Here is a 21,417-nt window from a genome sequence, read left to right as displayed (position 1 = left end):
TCCCTGGCCTCGCTCAGTGGGTTAAGAATTCGGCATTGCCATGAGCTGTGGTATTGGTATAGGTCGCAGGCACAGCTTGGATCTGGTGTTGCTGTGGCTGTGGTTTAGGCCAGTGGCTACAGCTCTGATTTGACCCCTAGCCTGGGAACCTCCATGTGCCGCGGGTGCAGCCCTAAAAAGACAAAAAAAAAAAAAAACTGTAGGTCTATAGCTTAAAAAAGACTGCAAAATGTGAATCAGCACTGAAGCTGGGTGATGGGTACATTGCTTGGTCAATATAACTGTTTTCTCTACCTTTGTGAATGTTCAAAAATGTGCATATGCTAGAAAAACTAGAATATAAAAAGGAAGGGGTGGAAATGCTCTCAAGATGTGGGCTTTGGAATCCAGCTGCCTCTGTCCAAGTCCGGCTCTACCACGTGCTAGCTCTGTGGCCTTGAGCTGCAGAATCTATCCTTTTCGTGCCTTAGTTTCCTCATCTGTGATGTGGGGATGTATTTGTTGCTTGAATTTACCAAGACAACGTGTGCCAGGTACCCAGGAAGCTTTTCCTGGTCATTCTTGTTATTATCGGTATTGTGATGCCACAGCCCCTACCTTTGTCACTCAGGAACAGGCCTTTGTCATTCATTGTCTCCAAGGCTGTAACCCTGCCCCTCCAGAATTTGATCCCAGTACTGGGTCATATAGGAAAGTACCCTCTTTACCTCCATCCTACTTCTGGCCAGACTCCCAGGAGCCTCTCCTGTGGTTGAGGAATGCTGAACTTGACCTGTGGCGAGTTGTCTGAACTTCACCTGCTGCTGATTTCTCAGCCCCTCTCAGCCCCTGAAGCTGCACCGAAGCCCTAGCACCCCTCCCTATGTCCCTCTCCCACCCTTTTGCTGGTGGGAATGTGCCTGGGCCTGACATGTCTTGGGCAAGTCACTGACCACCTCCGTGCCTTGGGTCTGGCCTCATTTTTTACATCTGCAAAATGAGGGGTTGGACACACTCTCTAAATGTGCAGCATTGACTGCAGAACAAATGGAACCTCTGTGGTACCAGCACCCAAAATAGACCTTGACCCAGAGCAGGAACTCAGTAAAGGGTTGTATATTGTTGGAACGAACGAACAAATTGATAAGAGATGCCACCCACCCTCTCCCTCCCTGCAGTGGCCTAGGATTCACCCCTAGCCTCCCACTCAGCAGTCCAGATCCACGACATTGGTTCTCCAACTTTAGAGCATCATAGGTACCTGGAGGGCTTGTTAGAACACAGATTCCTGGGCCACAACCCCAGTGTTTCTGATTTAGCAAGTATGGGGTGGGACCCCAGAATGCGGTCTCCTAACAAGTTCCCAGGTGATGTTAATGCCTCTTAGGGGTTGGGGATCATGCTTTCAGGACCACTTCTCTGTTGGAACTAAAAACCTTGCTGGGATGGAGTTTCCATTGTGGCTAAGTGGAAATGAATCTGACTAGTAAGCATGAGATTGCGGGTTCGATCCCTGGCCTTGCTCAGTGGGTTAAGGATTCAGCATTGCCATGCGCTGCGGTGTAGGTCACAGATGCGGCTCAGATCTGGCATGGCTATGGCTGTGGTATAGGTCAATTTGACTCCTAGCCTGGAAACTTTCATATTCTGTGGGTGCTGCCCTAAAAATTAAAAAATAAAAAAATTAAAAACCTCTCTGGGGAGAAGGGGTTTTCATGGACTTGACATTTAAATGCATGGCAGAGAACAGAAATATGTTAGGTTTTTGGCTTCTCAGTATCTATTTCCCCTTTTGACAACACCATCCAAATTTCCTCCTGAAGATCTATGCCTCCTTAGGCCATGTGCTCCTGATAAGGCTCCAACCTGGCTCTGTGGTACAGCATGTGCCCCAAGAACATCCAGTCAGGGAACTGGGTTCACCCAGTCATGTGACTCACATTATCCAATCAAGTCCAATCTTAGGACCTTTGCCAGAAACACTAGGATGCCAGGCTCTTTTCTGATGGACTTAAATGGCTCATGATCATCTTGCCACCATGAGGAAAGAGCCTCTGAAAATGGACTATATAAGAGAAAAGCAGAGGAGAGGGCATTGTTTAATGCCCCTGGATCCAGCCATGCCTGAAGTCAACAATCCTTGGGCTTGTCAGTTACACGAGTCAATAAATCTCTCCCTTTCTGCCTAAGTCATGTTTTGGGATGGAATTTTCTGACACATAGTAGGAAGCTTACTATCTGATACAAAGTGCTCCAGGAATTTTGAAGTACATCATCCTTTCTGGGTCGGGAAGCTTCAAGAATAGAGAAGTGAAAAGAGATGTCATTCTAGGTGTATAGTTGGGAGAGGGGAGGATGTAAGCAGAGGTGCCTGGTGGCAAAGAGCAAGGTACAGAGGCCGTGGCAGAGACAAGTGAGAAGGCTCCAGAAGAGTTGAGCCCAAGAGGAAGGGGGCACCTTGCCACCCCGATGGGAAAGCACTTTGCCTTCTGCTGTCTCCTTTCCCAGAAGAGGTCACCCTTGATGCCAGAGGTTCTCAGAGCCTGCTGGTTCCTTGGATTCAGACTTCCTGCCCAGACGGGGCAGCTGGGATGAGGTCATGGCGGGGGAGAGTCTTTTATCCTCTTGCTAAGCTTCTTCTTTCAGTAGCAATTGCTGTCTTGCTTAATCTCAGAATTATCTGATTGTCACAGCCGAGTTTTCCACATTAGGCAGCGAGCCAACAAGTTACTTAACCTATAATTGCCCTTTAATGAAGCCCATCTTCAAAACTGAATTGTCAAAGGGAAACTTGTAAACACACAGTGAGGTCCAAGACCAAGCTGGCCCCAGACGGCGCAGCCAGGCCCTGGACTCCTCTCTGGCGTCAGTCACATTTGTCTGAGTTCCCGGGGCTTTATCGCCGGCTGCCACCCAGAGCAGAGAAGAGTCTGGCACTTACAATCGTCGCCAGAGGCAGGTCAGGCTTTTTAAAAGCAAGCTTAGGAGGCTTGGTCTGGGTGCACGCATTCCCCTTAGCTAGTGCTCCCTCCTCCCAGTGTTCCATGGGAGGTGAAAGTCAGGGCCAACTTCTTGACTTGAACTTTGCAAAATCTATTTGATGTCTGTCTTTGGTGAAACCACATGATGGTGGGAGTGTGGCTAGTGAATGGTCCACGGGACAGAAAGAGTAGGTGAAGGAGGCTGACATCAGAGAGGGGTTCTTCCCATCGCAGGTTGTCTGGGCTGAGCCTAACTGGGATTTCTTTTTTCTTTTTTTAATTTTCCCACTGTACAGCAAGGGGGTCAGGTTATCCTTAGATGTATACATTGCAGTTACAGTTTTTTCCCCCACCCTTTCTTCTGTTGCAACATGAGTATCTAGACATAGTTCTCAATGCTATTCAGCAGGATCTCCTTGTAAATCTATTCTAGGTTGTGTCTGATAAGCCCAAGCTCCCGATCCCTCCCACTCCCTCCCCCTCCCATCAGGCAACCACAAGTCTCATCTCCAAGTCCATGATTTTCTTTTCTGAGGAGATGTTCATTTGTGCTGGATATTAGATTCCAGTTATAAGTGATATCATATGGTATTTGTCTTTGTCTTTCTGGCTCATTTCACTCAGGATGAGATTCTCTAGTTCCATCCATGTTGCTGCAAATGGTATTATGTCATCCTTTTTTATGGCTGAGTAGTATTCCATTGTGTATATATACCACATCTTCCTAATCCAATCCTCTGTCGATGGACATTTGGGTTGTTTCCATGTCCTGGCTATTGTGAATAGTGCTGCAATGAACATGCAGGTGCATGTGTCTCTTTTGAGTAGAGCTTTGTCCGGATAGATGCCCAAGAGTGGGATTGCAGGGTCATGTGGAAGTTCTATGTATAGATTTCTAAGGTATCTCCAAACTGTTCTCCATAGTGGCTGTACCAGTTGACATTCCCACCAGCAGTGCAGGAGGGTTCCCTTTTCTCCACAGCCCCTCCAGCACTTGCCATTTGTGGATTTATTAATGATGGCCATTCTGACTGGTGTGAGGTGGTATCTCATGGTAGTTTTGATTTGCATTTCTCTTATAATCAGCGATGTTGAGCATTTTTTCATGTGTTTGTTGGCCATCTGTATATCTTCTTTGGAGAAATCTAACTGGGATTTCTCGTGAGAGGGCAGGTGTCTGCCCTCTAGCAACTTCCAGTCTCATCTTAGAACCTCAGAGGTGAAGGGTCATCATGGAGCACACTCAGCTGCTTTGTAGCTCTCTCCTACTCATCCAGGGAAAACCAGGATGAGGGGAGACATGTTGACAGAAACCAACCACGTGACTAGTATTGGGGTAGGCATTCTACATACTCGATCTCATTGAATTTTTAGAACAATGCTAGAAGCTAGGTCATATTATCCTTCTTTTATGGATGGAGACCGGGACACCCAGAGAGGTTAGATAACTTGACCAATGTCACATGGCATATGGCTGTGGGAGGCAGGAGTTGAACTCAGGTTTGTTGAACACCAAGGCCAGGAAGTACTCTTTCCACACCTTGTTTGCTCCCTAATCATAGGATCTATAATGCTGGCCTTAAGCCAAAGAAGAAGGAAGGTAAGAAAGGCTGTGGATTCAAGAATAAAATACTATGCTATCTGGGATTTGCTTAAAAATAGCATGAGATCTTGGCAGGGGAGGGAGACAGGAGTAGAGGTGAAAAGATTATTTGGCTTTGGCTGTGAGATGATAGGTGTTAAAACATGGGGTTCGTTTTACAGTTTTGTCTAGGTTTGTCTGTGTTTGAAAATTGTCATCATGAAAACATTTTTAAATTACAGTCCTTTCTCCAGAAGTCAGCGCCCCTTCCCAGGACCCCCCGAACACCCTGTCCACATGTCTGTCACTGCCCTGAACCCACCACATCACACTAGAGTCACCTTTTAAATTTCCTGTGTCCCTCCAAGCCCATGAGCTCCATGAGGATAAGGCCAGCGTCTATCTTATGCAGCTAATAAATTTTTACAGAATGAATAAATGAAAAAGGAGCGTGGTGCACAGTGTGCATTCAATAAATGTTGGTTGAGTGAATGAAAGATCTAAAGGAATGGGCTGCAAAGGCTGGCTGAGTTTGGATGAGCTGAAAGGTCACCAAGAGTGCATGCTTCGATGGGGGCTGGGCTTGAGCAAAGGCACAAGCTGCAAGCAAGCCAAGTTCAGAGGTGAGCGAAGGGGGAAGTCCAGCCCCAGCCAAAACAAGAGTCACTGGTGGGAATGCACCGGCCAGGCAAGCTGGCATGTCCACTTTTTAATAGCTTATATTTCACAGATGGAGCACTGGCAAAACATTTTTTTTTTTTTTTATCTTATCCCTGTGGCAGGGTCAGTCCCTGCTGTGGCTGTGAAAAGTGAGGCTCTCAATGGCAGTCTCAGCTCATTAATTGAAGAAAGTTGGCCAGTGTGTGCTGGGTGGAAGGCGGCTCCAAATGGATGTCGACACAGTTTTGAGGACTTGAAGGAAACAAAAGAAAACAATTACGGGGACAGCCTGGGGTTCCAGTTGGCAATCTGACCCCTGCTGCCTTTCCTAAGAGTCCCCATCAAAACAAAGACAAAAATAAACAAAAACCTCCTTCCTCAGGCCACCCCAAGAGTGAGCACCATGTGGATACTGGAGCCCGAAAAGGTCAGGACACAGGAAGTTGGGATGGTGTGGGATCAGGTCATCCTGACAGGGCTGGGACTTCATCCTGGGGCCCCACAGGCGATGTGGCATCTGGTTTCCCGCCAGTCTTCCTGATGAAAACCACACTCTACTGCTGACTTAGGTGGAGGCCTGCCAGACTCTGGATACCTTCAAAGGTCTTGCCTGCACAGACAGACTTATTCCACCAGGGCACAAGCCGCAAGGATGATGCTGATGACAGTGTAAGTGTATGCAGCTCATGGAGTTTACCAGGAGCTTCTGCCTCCCTGATTGCATCTCGCCCTCCCAGCAACTCTGGGACAGAAGGCAAAATGGAGAGCAGGGTCAGAAACTGAACTTGGAGGAGCGATCAATGCTCCCAGCAGGGCATGGCGGGGCAGTGATGGAGCCAAGATGCCTCCCTCTCATTTGGACATGTGGTCCAAACGTGGGCCGGGACCTCTGTGCTTGGACCAGGCGAGGGCCCAGGTCTCAGTCCTCCGGTTCTCATGGCCTTCCTGGCACTTGCCATCCTGGACGGTCCAGTGAGGTTAAGGGGGCCTCTGTACGGTCCTGTTGCCTCCTAGAATTCGTGATGACTCCTGTTGTCTATCTGAAATATTGTAAATGTCTGCCTTCTGGGCCTGTCCCTGCCTCAATTCTTCAAGTTACTTTGTGTCTCTGGAACATTAACTGGTCTGGGAGCCCAGAAGCAAGGGATTTCTCATAGGAGAGGCCGAATGGGATAATAATTCCTTTTTCTTTAAATTTTTTTATTATTATTCAATGAATTTACCACATCTGTAGTTGTATAATGATTATCGCAATCCAATTTCTCAGGATTTCCATGGGATAATAATTCACGTGTCAGAGCACTCCAAATTTCTCAAAGGGCCTTCCCATTTGTTGTCTAATTTGTGATAAGCAGCCACCCTTTGAGCTGTCTAGGATGATAACAATCACCTTCTCCCTTAAAGAGCAGGGAACAAGAGTGCAGGCAAGTTCTGTGTCGTGTCCAGCACCTCCCTTTCTGCCCTCTTTACTCTCTGAAGTTTGAAGAGCTTTAGGTCAATCTTTACCCCTAGTTTTAACATGAGCATCTTGGAGAGGGTGGCTGGGAGGAATTCTTACCCCTATTTTTGAGAAATGGATTCTATTATAAAGTAGCAGTTACTACAAATGTTTAAACACCTTATTTATTTATTTTTAATTAAAAAAATGTATCAGGGTATAGCCAACTTAAAATGGTGCGTTAGTTTCAAGTGCATGGCAAAGTGAATCAGTTATACATATACCTATAAATAGCTTACTGAAATATTTTGGTTTTGTTTTCCTTCTTTTGCTCTTTATTTTCTACATCTCTGAAAATGTAAGCTTGGTTTTTTTTTTTCCCCTTTGAAGCCAACATGTTAAATTTTAGACCTCCTGACTCTGCATTGGTGGGGTGTGGTGTGGGGGTGGCGTGGAGGCCAGGAGGGATGGAGAAGGCTCCCCTTTCTTCCTTAGTGTCTCCTCAGAAGCCATCTTCTAGTAGAGGGGAGGGTGGGCCATACAGAGGACATGATGGGCCTCCAGGCTCACAGTTACTCTTCATAAATATTGTTTTGAATCACAGCCAGATGTCAGTATGTCTATTTTGCCCACTAGGCTGTGAGCACCCTGAATGGATGGAAGGGAAGGATCACACTTTGGGTTTAAGGGGGAAAACAAATAAACCCAAACTCCGAAAAAAGTGGAATTGAGGGGAGGGTGAATGTAGGAGTTCACCAGAGCTGGGACCTGTCAGGTTTTCACAGAAAAAAAAAAAAAACAGGGAGAAGGGAAGAAACCTAGACCAAAATCAGGGACCAGAGAGGTCCGAAGGAGGAGATGAACTCCTGGGCTTTTCAGGATGTGGAATCTGTGTGAATCTCAAAGAGAAATGAGGATGAAGTCAAGGATGGAGACCTAGGGAGACAGAAGGTGGGGCCTTGATCAGAGCAAGAGAACACAGGAGAAGAGGCATTTTGGAGGGAGAACCATGATGGTTCAGTTCTGAACAGATGGAACCTAAGGGGCCAGTGGGTCTGGACTACAGATGTAAAACCAGGCAGGTGGTACTTAAGTCATTGTGGAATCCTGGAGCTCTTGGTCTGACTGTGGCGTGAGCCTCTGCCTCTGTGGCCTACTACTTGGCTCTCTGGTGGCCCTGAATAACCTGGTCCACTTGACCTCATAATTTCTCATGTTCCTTTTTGCCTTCCACCTGATACTCGCAGTGAAGCTCCCTGAGGCTACATGGATCTCATTCAACAGCCCTTAGTGAGGTCACCTAGCACCAAAATACAGCAAGAGGAGCCAGAAAACCTAGGTTTTGAGACTTGGCTCTGCCAGTAACTATGCTGTGGTATTGGGCAAGGGTTTCTGGGCATGCTTTCCCCAACTTTAATAATAACATGCTTAAGTTCCTGGGCTAATAATGTCAGAGTGGCTTGTGTTGGACTAACTCTCCCACATAATAGAGGTTTAATGTAAGAATAAAATATACGAAACAAGTATTTGAAAACATTGGAAGGCTGCCAAAACCAGGCAGAAACTGGAGTGGGATTGGCCCTTGAAAAAAGACAACATTACTGGGTGATTCATGATTATATGACTCTTCCCCCAAGTGCACTGTATTGCCTGTCTGCATGGCATGGAGTAGCCAGGACTTAAGCAGAAAACCATTTCTGGTTTCGGCTGTCCGAGGTTGGAGCTCAAGGGTGCCAGAGGAGCTGGAAGGAAGGAGAGAAATCCTGGAAAGAGGAGAAACTCTGAGAGGAGAGACCCCAACTCTGCATATACACTGCCCTCCAATCCTTGACTGCCCCTGAACTGTGCATGCAGCGGGGTGACATCAAGAAACCCAATGAAAGTATCAACCAGGAGACCATAAAAGCTGAGCAGAGATTTCAGCTGTGACCCAGCTGCTGGTACAGAGAGATCATCAGGAATTTAAGTCTCACCGAGTTAGTAGAATAAACTCTATGTCCCAGAACCAAGGGATTTACCCTAAAACTAAGAATATCATATGCCGTAAGAAAGTGCAAACTCAAGCCTCTACAAATTTAAAGTGGTCATCTAGTAACTTAACCACCAGCCATAACAAAAATCGACATTCTTCAGAAGAAGGTGATAGAATCCAGAGTTTCTGCAATGTCTTACCCACAATGTCTCATATAAAATAAAGGGATAATGAGAGGATATTATGAACAACATTATTACTATCAAATTTTACAACCTAGGTGAAATGGACAAGTTATTTGAAAAACACAACTTGACACACACAGCATATATATGGAATATTGAGCAGCTCTATATCTATTAAAGAGATTGACATACCTATAAAAAAAATCTTCTGACAGAGAAAATTCCAGTTTCTAATGGTATCACTCATTAATATCATTAAACATTTTAGGAAAAAGTAATTCAATCTTAGACAAATTCTTTCAGAAAATAGAGCAGAGAGAATATATCCCAGCTCATTTTGTGTGGCCAGCATAATTGCGATACTAAAATTGACAAAGATACAAGAAAAGGAAATTACAGATTTTTAAAGACTGTTTATGTCCTCTCAAAATTCATGTTGAAATTATAACTCCAAATGTGATAGTATTAAGAAGTAGGGCCTTTGGGGGGTGATTATTTCATGAGGATGGAGCTCTCATGAATGGAATTAGTGCCCTTTTATGAAAGAGACACCCAAGAGCTCTCTTCTATCATGTGGACATAGAGAGAAGACAGCTGCCTTTTGTGAACCAGGAAGTGGAGTCTTACCAGATACATATCTGCCAGTGCCTTGATTTTGGACTTATCCAGGACTATGAGAATACATGTTTGTTGTTTAAGCCACCCATACTATAGTATTTTTGTTATAGCATCCAATATCCTTCATGAATACAGATACAAAATTCCGTAATAAAATATCTACAAACTAGAGCTGGCAACATGTAAAAAAAGGTAATATACATCATGGTCACTTGGAGTTTATCCCAGGAATAAAGGTTGGTTCAATATTCAAAAAACCAAACAATATAATTCACCAAATTAATAGAATAAAAGAGAAAAATCATAAGATCATAGGTCCAAAAGAGCATTTTACAAAAATCAGCATCTATTGATCATAAAAAAATTCTCAGAAAGCTGGGAATAGAGGATAACTTCCTTAATATCATACAGGGTATCTAAAAAAATTAACCACACCATAAATATAACCAATCTAAAATATTAGATGCTTTCCTCTAGGATGGGAATTAAGCCATAATGTCTGGTCTTGCCACTTCTGTTCAGCTTTGTATTGGAGATTTCAGACAATGCAATAAGGTAGAATAATAATAATAAAAAAGAAATAGAGGAATTAAAATGTGAACAAAAGAATTAAAACTCTCTTTACAGATAACGTGATTCTTTACATCGAAAATCCTAGGGAACCTACAAAGCAGCTCCTAGAACCAAATCTATACAAGTCTATACACTAGCAGCAAAAGATTGGAAAATAAAATTTTAAGTGCTCTTTTACATTAATATTCCAATGCCCAAAATACTTAGGAATAAATTGAAGAAAATATGGATAATATTTATCATAAAATGACAAAACACTGCTGAAAGATATTTTTTAAAAAACCTTGTAAGTAAAGAGATATTCTATGTTGATGAGTTGAAAAACTCAATATTGTTAAGGTATCAATTCTGCCTAAATTTAAAGTAATTCCAAGTATAATCTCCACAGATGTTTTTGTAGAAAATGACAAGAAACACGTTATTAAGAATTTATATGGAAAAGCAAAGATATAGATAGTTAAAACAATATTGCCAAAGAGAGGAGAACTTAAACTACCTGATTCAACACTTATGGTAAAGCTACGTAATCAAGACAGTGTGGCATCAGCATAAGGAAAGACAGATAAATAGAAGAGACCAGGGAGACCAGAAATAGACCCACAAAGAGACAGTGAATTGATTTTCACCCAAGGTTCTGAAGCAATATCATGGGACAGAAAAGCCTTTGCAACAATATTAAACACCTGGATATATATGGTAAAAACCAACTTAGCCCTCTACCTCTCACCACACCCAAATACTAATTTGAGCTATATCATAGACTTGAAGGTAAATGTTAAGATTATAAAGAGTTCTCACTGTGGTTCAGCAGATTGAGAACCCAACATTGTCTCTGTGAGGATGTGGGTTCCATCCCTGACCTCGCTCAGTGGTGTTGCCACAAGCTGTGGCATAGGTTGCAGATGTGGCTCATATCTGGCATTGCTGTGGCTGTGGCTCTGGTGTAGGCTGGCAGCTGCAACTCCAGTTCAACCCCTAGCCTGGGAACCTCCATATGCCACAAGTACAGTCCTAAAAAGAAAAAGAAAAAAAAATAATAACGTTTTTAGGAGAAAATGCTTGTGACTCTGGGGTGTGTGAATAGCCAGTAAACACAGGAAGCTGTGCTCATCATCATTAGTCATCAGGGAAATGCAAATGAAGATCACAATGAGCTACCATTGTTCACACCCAAGAGTGGTTAAAACTAAAAAGACCAGCAGGAGTTCCCATCATGGCGCAAGGGAAACAAATCCGATTAGGAACCATGAGGTTGCAGGTTTGATCCCTGGCCTTGCTCAGTGGATTAAGGACCCGACATTGCCGTGAGCTGTGGTGTAGGTCACAGATATGGCTCGAATACTGTGTTGCTGTGGCTGTGGTGTAGGCCAGCAGCTACAGCTCCGATTAGACCCATATGCCATGGGTTCAGGCCCTAGACCAGCAACATGAAACCTTGGTGAGGATAAAGAGCTGGTGGACTGCCACTCCCCCACATTTGTGCAGATAGTGTAAGCAGTACAACTGCTTCAATGATAAATTTCTTCTAAATTTTAAATATTTGCCTCCTTATGATCCAGCAGTTCTACTCTTAGATTTTTAATTGAAGAGAATGAAAGCCTGTGTCCACACAGTGTCTGGTACATGGATGCTTGGTGCAGCTTTCTTCGCAATAGCCCCAAACTGGAAACAACAGAACTGCCAGTGAACAGAGGCAAACCAACAGGTGTGGGTTCACATGCTGGGCTAGGAGTCAGAGGATATTGGATTCAAATACCGATGCACACAACAGCTGGATGAACTTCACAGACCTTGGGCTGAGTGGAAAAAAAATAATACAAGATAATAAACCTAGGGTGATTGTTCTGACATGAAGCTCTAGAATTTGGGTATGGTGAAAGAAATCAGAAGAATGGCACCTTTGGGGTGACTGTAACTGGAAGGGACACAAAAGAACTTTCTGGGGCAATGGAATGTTTTGTAACTTGGGTGACGTGGTATATACGTCCATCAAAAGTCGTTGCATTACACACAAAAGACAGGTATATGGCACCCTCTGAAGATTTTGCTGCAGTTAAAAAACAAAACAATGAAGAAGTTAAAAAAAAAAAAATCATTAGAACTCTGCCATTCCAGGCGGCTTGAGTGCAAAGACCTGGAGCATGATCCCACCATGGCCTGTGGCCACTGTCAGCACTTTTCTTCCTCTACATTAGCTGGGGCTGAGGCGGGAATGGTTCAGCAGATGGAAAGCCCAAGAAGCGTGGCCTGGCCTGGCCCAGCTGCCTGAACGAGTCACTTCAGCTTAAGAAGCATCTATAAATTAATCCTGAAGTCTGTGTGAGTCCATCAGTGTTACACATTGGTCTTCTGCATGTGCGCACGTGTGTGTGTGTGTGTGTGTGTGTGTGTGTTATTTTAAGCCTCCTCCCTCTCCCTCTGCTGCCATTGCCTTCAGAAAAAAATCACCATTCTCTTGGGGTGATGTGTGACCCCCCAATCAGAGGATAAGTTGTCTGGCCAACTCGGGCAGCCAGCAAAGGAAAATTTCCTGGAGGGTCACGCCCGCCACCAGTTGGATCTGAAAGGATGCATGCTTTCTCACAGCTCTGTGTCCCAGGGGCTGGAGCAAACCAGATGACCTGGAAAAGATACACAAATAGAGTGTCCGGCTGATGACGCTTGTGCTATTCCAGCCCAGTCCTTTCTGGAAACCCCCTCTTCCCTAGCACCAGCATCACCTCTGAGTTTCCTGTTGCTTGGAAACCACACAGATGATGTGCTCACAAGACAAGGGAGAAGGGGACAGAGAAGGAAGAGAAGAACTGAGGAGAGGAGCCAAGACAGAGAAACGCAGAGGGATGTTTAAATAAAAAGGATGAAGACGAGGGGGAAGAAGAGGGAAGGCAATTGGTACATTAGCAACAATTTCATCCTTTTGTATAGGGTCTGGGCCTTTTCATAATGCCCACATCTTTCACCCTGAGGTGGGCCAGCCGGGTATCGGGAACTCCGTTTTACAGATGGAGAAACAGAGACCAGAGCGTTTAAGGCACTTGCTCAAGGGTGCACAGCTAGTAAAAGAGCAGAGTGGGGATCTGGCAGATCTGGGCACCTCCAGGCCTCCTCCCTGCGGTTTCATGGCCTGGGCACCGTCCTAACCCTCTGCTCCTGTACCAGCACCTGTTCAGCACAGCCTTGAACCCTGAAGCCAGACGGGAATGCTGTCTGCAGGTCATTACAATGTGCAAGGTGAGGGAGCCTAGCCTCCAGCTCCAGGCCTTTTTAGGAAATGTAGCTCTGCCTGAGACACTTGGCTTTGATGGGAAGGAAAGAAGGGGCTCTACTAATTAAAGGTCATTTAGGATTTTTTTTAGCTTTAAAAACAGAGTAGAGTGTTTAATTCCGGCTGACCACAGTCACTGGGCATTTCCCCGAAGCTCAGGGTTGTGTGTGCTAAGTCTCTTTGGCTTCGAAAGAGCATTGGATTTTTTTTTTTTTCTCCCTTTCTGGTTTTGTTTTGATTTTGTTGTTGTTGTTGTTTTAAAAATACACACCCTCTGGAGTTGAATGCTTTGACTTCTTTGATGCAAGGGAAGCCAACCATGGGTTTCTAAAGTTAGACAGAAAGGAGTTGACATTGGCAGGAATCAAACCACAAGCCTCAGAAGCCTTGGCCACCAGGCCCTGGGCCATGGTCTGTGCGGTCAGCATCATCATGTCACTCTGTTCTCTAGAGAAAACTAGAGACCCAGAGACCTCTGGCTTACACTGGTTACACTGTCACTGGCTCCCTGCCCCTGGACAGGGCAATAGGAGGGGACTAGGTGCCAACAAGGAGTTGTCATCTTCCCTGATCAGCCAGGGGGACAGGAGGGCCCGCTGTGCGTGAAATCACAAAGGAAAGCCGCAAAGACTCCAGTGTGCATCCTAATTGTTTTCCTGAAAGAGGACACGCCTCCAGCCCAAAAGCCATGGGTGGTTTTCTCCCATCCAGCTTCTCCTAAGAGAAGAACCTTTCCTTTCTAAAGAGAATGCCTTCCATGAGGATTGGATGGGGCTGACCTTGCCTTTCCCCTGGCCACATGACCCAACCAACCCAACCAGAATACCCCATCTTACCTAACCACGGTGATTGGATTCATCATGGGCACATGGCTCACACCAGGGCTGTCAGAAACCTTCTTTCTATCTGCTCTGGATTTGTAAAACTGACAAGGGCTTCTAATATCCACCTTGCCTGTGACATGCAGAAAGCCAAGCTGAGAGATGAAGAGAGAAAAAGGTCAAGCCCCAGTGCCATCATTGAGTTTCTGGATGCAGCCATGCCTGATGGCAATTTTGTCTATATGTCTACAAGCCAGAAGATCTCCATCCCCCCCCCTTTTTTGCTATAACTACTTTGGGTTTTATTCCTGTCCCTTGTGACCGAAAGAGAGCCTAGTATTCTGTATCTTGCTCCTCTGTGCATTGCTAGCACTCTGCACACAGGGGCAGGCTTGTTAAATGAGTGTCTGAACTTCCTTAGGCTGGAAGGGAATGGACTTGGGTTTGGGGAGGAAGGTACAGTGCCAAGCACATACCTGGCCCTGTGTGCCAGGCACATCGCCTGAGTTATTTCAGTGGATTATTCCATCACAACCTTCCAGTATTAGAACGATTATGCCTACTTGAAAGATGGGTAAAGTGAGGGGAAAAGGGATCCTAGTGAAAAACCATACCTTCAGGCACAGGACAGCATGTAAGCCTCTGCGATGGGGACTTTTATGGCATGTGCAGTCCTCCTCCGGTAGGAGCAGACTGACAGACAAGCTCCCTCAGGGGACCCTGGCCTCCACGGAACCCACACCAGAGTTGTACAGTTTATTGCTCCATGTCCCTATTTCCCTTTGGAGGTTGGGAGGATGTCTGTTTGCCAAAAGGTAATGGCTGCAAAAATAGAAATGTATTTCTCAACCCCCCCCAGAGTTCCCCAACCAACAGCTTTTCTCCACACCCTCCTGTCTCCTTTCATTCACTTAACCCAATCCACACTGGATTTACCAAGTTCACACCCCAGGTTTCTCTTAGTCAGTGGCTCTAGAGTAGGGCCCGAGTGAACCTTTGTTGGGTGCAGGTGTGGGTCCGGGAGTCCAGAAGTTTCCTGGTGCCATAGGCATGGGAAGACTATACAGAGAAGCTGCCCACAGCTGATGGGACTTGATGGGGCCCAAAGATGGATGTGAGCTCCATGTTTGCATTTGCTCCAGGACTTAATGCCCTAGGATAACAGAGTAGGAGGACACCTCAGAAATCATCTCCTCCAATGGGACAGTTACCTGTGAGCCTGCTGACAGCGCCCTCCCCCATGCTCCTGAACTTGAGAGAGCAGAGCTACCAGACCGTGGCCCTCTTTCCTACAGAGCCAGGTGCCCCTTTCAGATCCTAACCCCATAGCTCTATGGGCAGTGCCCCCCATCACCAGGAGAGGGCAACAAATAAAACATTTCTGTCCTCAGATCTAGGTCAAGACTCTCATTTTTGCAGTTGTAAAAATGAAAAAAAAAAAAATCAAAAAAAGAGGCAAAAGGACTTGTCCAAGGTCACACAGCCCAGATCTTTTGATTTGTCCAAGTCCACCATTCTCCCACAGGTGCTGACTCAGTACCATTAGTAGATGATACGATGCCAACCCAATTCAAGCTATTCATACACTTAACCAGAAAATAAATCGACCAACATGATGGCAAGTTGAGGAAAGAACATTCAGCTGGAATTTTACCTTTGGCCTGGCCGTAAACTCACCTGTGACCTTGGGCAAGTCAGTTCACCTCTCTGGGCATCAGTTTTTTTCCACTGTAAATTGTGGGGACTGGGTGATCTTTACAGTCTCTAAGATGCCTTCAAGTACTAATAATCTACGCTTTCACGTGCCCAGCACTGTACCAGAAATTTTTTAGGCTATAGAGAACAGGAGATAAAAAACCAACAGTATAATGCATGAAGCAATAAAAAAAATCGATGTCTTTAATTGCTACAAGGGCCAAAAGATGTGGAACCTACTGAGGGCATCTGGGAATTCAGAGCAGAGAGTTCTGTATAGGTAAAGTGGCTTCCCTGTGAAGGAGAAAATTAAACTTGGCCTTGAAGGATGGACAGCTAGATGGGAGGAAATAGCACTGCAGGCAATAAAGAGGAAAATAAGAGAAGGGAAGGAGGAGGGAAAAGCAGGGTGTATTTGGGAACAGAACCCAGCTGGAGTGGAGGGTGGAGGAAGTCCTGGGGGGCCCTAGAGAATCAGAGAGGAGAGAGGGACCTATGGGGATGATGCCGGTGTTGCAGGAAATGTGGGGGAGGGGGCCTATTCCCTCCAGAGAGGTCAGGGGTGATCACTTGCTTCATTGAATAAGACCATTTGGTGCAAGCCACAGAAATTCAGCTCAGCATGGCTTAACAGAAACAGTGGATTTATTAAGTCACGAAACTCAAAAGCCCAGGTGTGGACTTCAATCCACAACTGCATCCAGGGGCTCAAAAAAAATTTCATGGGAATTGAGCCTCCTCCATTTTTGCTTTCTTCTGTGTTGGCCTCATTCTCGGGCAGCCTTTTCCCAATTGGTTGCACATGGTTCCCAGCAGCTCCCAACTTACATTTTGCCGCTTAAGGAGACCAGCGGAAAGAGAGCCCCTTGTTCTGCCAGTTTCTGTAAAAATGCTGGGGCCAATGCTCATTGGCCAGGATTTACTCACTTTCCCATCTCTGAACCAATTAGCAAGGCCAGGGGCTAAGGGAAGGCTTGGATTGGCCAGGCCTTGAATGGAGTGCATCAAGTGCCCATCCCGGGGACTGTAGAGTGAGTCCCGCCCCCAAAGGGATCTTGGAAACTGATACTGAGACAGAAACAATGGCTCCTAGAGGTAAATGGAAGTACTTATATCAAGAGAAGGAATGGATGGATCCTGAACAGGCAAATCCAACAGATGTCCAAGACCGAGAATGTTTCTAAGGCTCCACGGACATGGACATAGACATCTTCAAGACAAAATGAGCCCTAGCAGTGGTTCCTCACCCTGTACGGGAAATTCTGATGCCCAGATCTAAACTTGCTGGGCCTCAGGAAGAGCTCTGAGACAGGGAGGTGGGTGGATGCCATGAGGAGCCTCTGGGCAGGTCCCATCTTTCTTAAATTAATACTTCTTGGAGAGACTCAGCAGCGGGGCAGGAATTTGTAAAATTACATAAACATTATTGTGACCCGTAAAATTCAATGAATCTCGGCCTGTTTACCCGCGGCTGGCTTTAATGTTTGCACAGTGTAATTTAATGTGTCAATTTGCTCTCAAATAAAAAACATCTGGTCCTCTGACATGGCAAAGAAACTAGAGAGCTGACAATGTTCACATCCAGCTAAGAGCCCCAATCAGAGATGATGTTTAGGGGGGAAGGAAAGGCCAGGGACTCAGAAAAGGAAGCCAACATCATCAGGACCCAGGCCTGGCCTGGTGACAGGCCGCTGTTTGTGAGTCTGTAAGATTAGTAAATTTTATCCTAATTAGAATTAAGAGAAGCCAAGAAGAACACATACCATCTCTAACTGGCACCCATCGTGCAATTAAATTTCCTGCGGCTGCCCCTGCCAATATTGACGTTCATGCTATTGGATTTTTAACAATCTTATTATTTTGTAATTGAGAAGCGCAAGAAGAAAATTACACTTTCCTGCACAGATGATCTGTTCAGTGAACGTACCCCTTCCTACTGCAGTTGGCCTAGCTAAGCCCCCCTCTCTCCTGATTCCCCGGGGGGCTGCTGGGGCTGGGGGAGGGGGAGGGGAGGCTCCAAGTGTGTGCTTTTCCAGTGAGATCATGCTTCTTAGTTTGGTCTCCGCTAAGTAATGAGCCTGCTCACGCTCTTTCCTGCAGACGGGGCGGGGCTTGGCCGGCAGGTCCTGATTTGGCGGCGCTGACCTACATAGAACAGGATAGGGGAAGCTGAGTTCTCCTGTGAGGCAGGTGTGGGCTAGAAGGCCTTTGAGGGGGCCCTCACCTGCCACTGGGGGCGGGGGGTGCTCATCGCTTCTGAGTGTTGGGCCCCCACCTGGAGCTGGGCTGGCAGAGGCGGCCCCAAGGGACCGCAATGCCTGAAGGCCCGGTGGCTTTCCCTCTTCTGCAATTCCTTTCTCTTCCAGCGTCCAACCCAGGCTGAAGGGAACTGGGGAGGGATGGCTTCCCCTCCCCTGTTTCTCACCCCAATAAATGCTGGAGATGTCCCGATGAAAAAGAACTCGGCCTGAAGCCCGCTGGAAAGAGCCAAGCCTGCTTTCCTGGCCATGGAATGATGGGGTCAGAGCAAGTTCAGGCTTTGCTTTAATTGAGTAGAAGATAGTTCTTCCTTAAGGGAGCCCTGAAATAATACTTCAGCCGAGCAGAGTGACTTCCCATATTGTCAGAAGGGATTAGCCGGGCTGGTTTGTAAATAAAGAGTGATCCCTCTTCCCCTCTAGGACAAACAGATCATATTTTCTTCGGCTCACCAGGGACTGGGCTCGCTCTAATCAAGTCCTTGACATTTCACTAAAGACTCCAGGAGTTACATGTTTTCCGTGATTGAGCCCTCAGTAATTACCCATTTTCCTAAACGATTGCTATTTTCCAAATCCAAAACATTTTGGAGAAGTGGGAAAATGAGCTGTCTGTCCAACAGTGTGGGGAGGGAAGCGGGGGGCAGGAGTGGGGGGGATGCACCGAGCAGGGTCCCTTGAGGTTAAGACAACATCATCCTAATAAGAACCAGCAGGGCCAGCTCTCTGGACCATCAGACATTGTTTTCTAATTTACTCATCCTTCCATTCATTTGGGCAACAGCAGTTTCTGGAGCCCTTGCCACGTGCTGGATGCTGTGCTCCAGGCACAGAACTGGATATGACTTGCTCGCCCCAGGGCATCCCCCTCACCTCGCCCCCATCTAGCGGGACAGCAACGTGTCCCAAAGGAGAAGTGTCACAGAGCCTGCCAATAAACAGCAAAACCCCAAGCCTGAAAATCAATGAAGATTAAAGCTACATCTGGGGAAGACAAGGAAGAGCAGGTGACCCTGGGCTCTCCTAGGAGGAGGAGACGTTGGCCATCAAATCAAATAAGAACAGCAACAGCTGCCCTGGAATGCCAGGCACTATGCTGAGGGCCTGGCACATATTAATTCCTCAAATCCGCACAACGATCTTATGAGACAGATAGTATTTTTTCCCCCTTTTCAGATGGAAGCTAAAGCATGGAGAGGGAAAGGGAACAGCACGTGGGAAAGGACATATGTGTGACAAAGTGGGGCATGTTTATAGACCATGGGAGGAGCTCCCTGGAAAATCAGCCGCCTCAGAGCTGTGTTTTTAGGGGGATGTCAAGGTTGCAGAGGAGCCAGAATGTGAAGGACACGAGACCAATGATAAAAAGCACGCTGTGAGCCACACAGAAAGATAAGGCTCTCCTCCAACTCTCAGCCAACACGTGACCTTACCATCTCCCCACCGCTGAGCCACCCAGTGCTGAACCAGCTCTTGGGGAAGAAGCCAAAAGTCAGGTGCACCAGCTGTGAGGTTAGGACCTGATTTCCCGCCTCACCTCCCCACTCACCTCCACCTCCATAGACAGGTGGTGGACCAGACCCACTGGAGTGAGTGGGGTAACCCTTCCAGCCCCAACCCCACCCCGAGAGCCCTATGCAGTGGGAGAGACTCCCCAGGCTGATTCTGTACCCAGAGAGGCAATGTGGGAGTGTGTCTCTACTGTGGAGTAGAGGAAATGTCTTTGCCTTTCGAGACTTCTCTTCTGCATTCTTTAGTGAGCTCCATTTTCATCCCTTCCTCTTGAACAATCCTCCCTCCCCAAGAAAAAAAGAAAAAGATCCCGCCGCTTGTGTCCACTCCAAACACAGATGACAAGAAATCTTGGAAACACAGCCTAAAGAAACACTAAGCAAACTGTTCCCCAAACGAGCCTGTCATCCTGACCTTTGGAAGCCAAGAGCTCCACTTTATAACTTGGGAATGCACAAATATTTACAGTTGCAGGGAAGAGAGCCCAGGTCTGCCTGAATCCCAGAGTGGGGAGGGAGCAGAGAGCTCATCCAGGCCAGCCTCACATGTGCTGGAGGATGCCTGGGCAGGGTTCCTGCAGAGGGTCACCCAGCCTCTCCTTGCCCACCTCCAGCAATGGAAGAAAGGCCATCACCCTCCTTCCATGGACCCAATCTTTGGGAAGTTCTGACATGGAGCCACAATCACCTGCCTAGTGACTTTGCTCCCTGGCTTTGGATGTACCAGCAGGGCCTCAGGGCTTGACTATTTTCTTTCCCCTGGCAGCCTTTTATTTATTTATTTTTTAAGTATGGTTTATTTACAATGTTGTGCCAATTTCTGCTGTGCAACAAAGCCCATGGCTGCTTTTGGATGGGTGCAAATCAGCCTCCCTGTCTGCCTTCCCCTCTCTCTTTTTTCCCTCGGTTCCTTCATTCATTTCTTGGGGGAACCTCATTTGGGGGTCTCTCACCACTGTGGCGGCCTCCTTCCACCTTTGCCCACACATCCTAGCCGGTCAGAAGGCGGTCCAGGAGTCTGAGACAGACCTCAGACTCTATTCCCTCTTACTTCACATTCACTTCCACCAAGATTTATTTGGTATCAGGGGAACCGATTCTGAATCCTGGCTCAGCCACTTTCCAGCTGTGTGACCTCAGGCAAGTTCTTTAACTTCTCTGAGCCCAGGGTGACCACTTTGCCCCGTTTCTCCAACTGTACCGGTTTCCAAATGCCAAACTTCATGTCCTTGGAGACCCCTGAGTCCCAGGAAAACTGGATGGTCGGTCACTCTATGAAGCCAGTTTCCTCATTATGAGTTGAGAATAGCAATAATCCAGCTTATAGTGTTGTCAAGACATTTAACTGAGATAATAGATGTGAAAGACCAGCGCTAGGCCTGGCCCACAGCAGAAACTCCTTTTACGTCTCGTTAATGTAAATGCCTGGTGGATTGTGGCAAATTAGAAAGAAGTAGAGACCTGAGCTGAGGCCAGGAGCAGCTTAACTGGAAAACGATTGAAAAAACAAACATGGGAACATGAACAGGAACACTTGATCCAAATTCTCAGGTTCTCTGCAGTGTACCTATCCCGCTGTGGTTGAATGAGACACAGTAATTGCTCACCTTGACTGTGACTCCTGTTGACAAAGAAAAGGCTACATCTTGTGCATTATCCCGTCGGATAAGGCAGGGTAGGGGTGGAGTCCACCATAGAGTAAGTGCCGCACAAAACGTGACACAGGTTTTTGTGTTTTCAAGGTGAGCACGCAGCCACCCAGCCTGGAGGAGGGAAAGAGCATTGAGTAGAGGGTCCCAAGAGAGCCTGAGTCTGCAGTTTGCTCCCTGGGTGACCGTGGACAAAGCGTGCTCGTGGTTCCGGTCCTGTTTCCTCATCT

At 46.5% G+C, this 21,417-nt stretch overlaps 1 long non-coding RNA gene across 1 annotated transcript; it reads right to left on the bottom strand.

Moving 5' to 3' along the window:
• LOC110261998 lies at positions 11,315–21,109 on the bottom strand. The gene is made up of 3 exons (XR_002346479.1): positions 20,492–21,109; positions 14,090–14,229; positions 11,315–12,609 (listed from the first exon to the last, which is right to left on the bottom strand). It is a non-coding gene; the product is annotated as an uncharacterized LOC110261998 (long non-coding RNA).

Source organism: Sus scrofa, chromosome 1, assembly GCF_000003025.6.
Source record: "Sus scrofa isolate TJ Tabasco breed Duroc chromosome 1, Sscrofa11.1, whole genome shotgun sequence".
Taxonomy (NCBI): Eukaryota; Metazoa; Chordata; class Mammalia; order Artiodactyla; family Suidae; genus Sus; species Sus scrofa.
Note: the sequence above shows the minus strand (reverse complement) of the source record. Positions and strands in the feature narration are given on the sequence as shown.